This window comes from Hippocampus comes, unplaced genomic scaffold, assembly GCF_001891065.2.
Source record: "Hippocampus comes isolate QL1 unplaced genomic scaffold, H_comes_QL1_v1.1 scaffold176, whole genome shotgun sequence".
In the NCBI taxonomy this organism is placed as follows: Eukaryota; Metazoa; Chordata; class Actinopteri; order Syngnathiformes; family Syngnathidae; genus Hippocampus; species Hippocampus comes.
This window is the reverse complement of record NW_017805826.1, coordinates 1,245,345-1,245,729: the sequence shown is the minus strand read 5'-3', so window position 1 is coordinate 1,245,729 and position 385 is coordinate 1,245,345. Positions and strand designations below refer to the sequence as shown.

Sequence of the window (385 nt, the reverse complement as noted above, 5' to 3'; positions counted from 1 at the left end):
GGGGCCAAGAGGAAGGGTTTGGAGGAAGTCAGTAACATATGTTAGATAGCTCCTGTCATTGTGGTGCTGACATCATCAATACACAAAAAGGAAAGTCAAAGGAGTGGACTTCTATCATAAAATACATCTTGATTCCAAATTCAACAACGGGGCCACGTACAAAGTAACATTTGGAATAAATCATTCAAAAGTGGGTCAGCTTTATGGTTTCCAACCTGAGCTTTGAGGCCTCACTTGAAGGTCTCAGAGGGTAAACTGAGTTGGCCATCACATCATTAAAAAAGGACAGGTTTTGCTATTTTATCATCCTCTGTGCAATCACACAAACAAATCTTTCACAAGAGTTGCACTAGCTTTGTATTGATGACCCCCCCCCAAAAAAAAA

The 385-nt window shown here is 40.5% G+C and overlaps 1 protein-coding gene across 8 annotated transcripts in view; it reads right to left on the bottom strand.

Moving 5' to 3' along the window:
• eml1 (EMAP like 1) overlaps positions 1–385 on the bottom strand; it is a 42,575-nt gene that overhangs the window by 10,526 nt on the left and 31,664 nt on the right. The gene's annotated exons all lie outside the window — the stretch shown is intronic.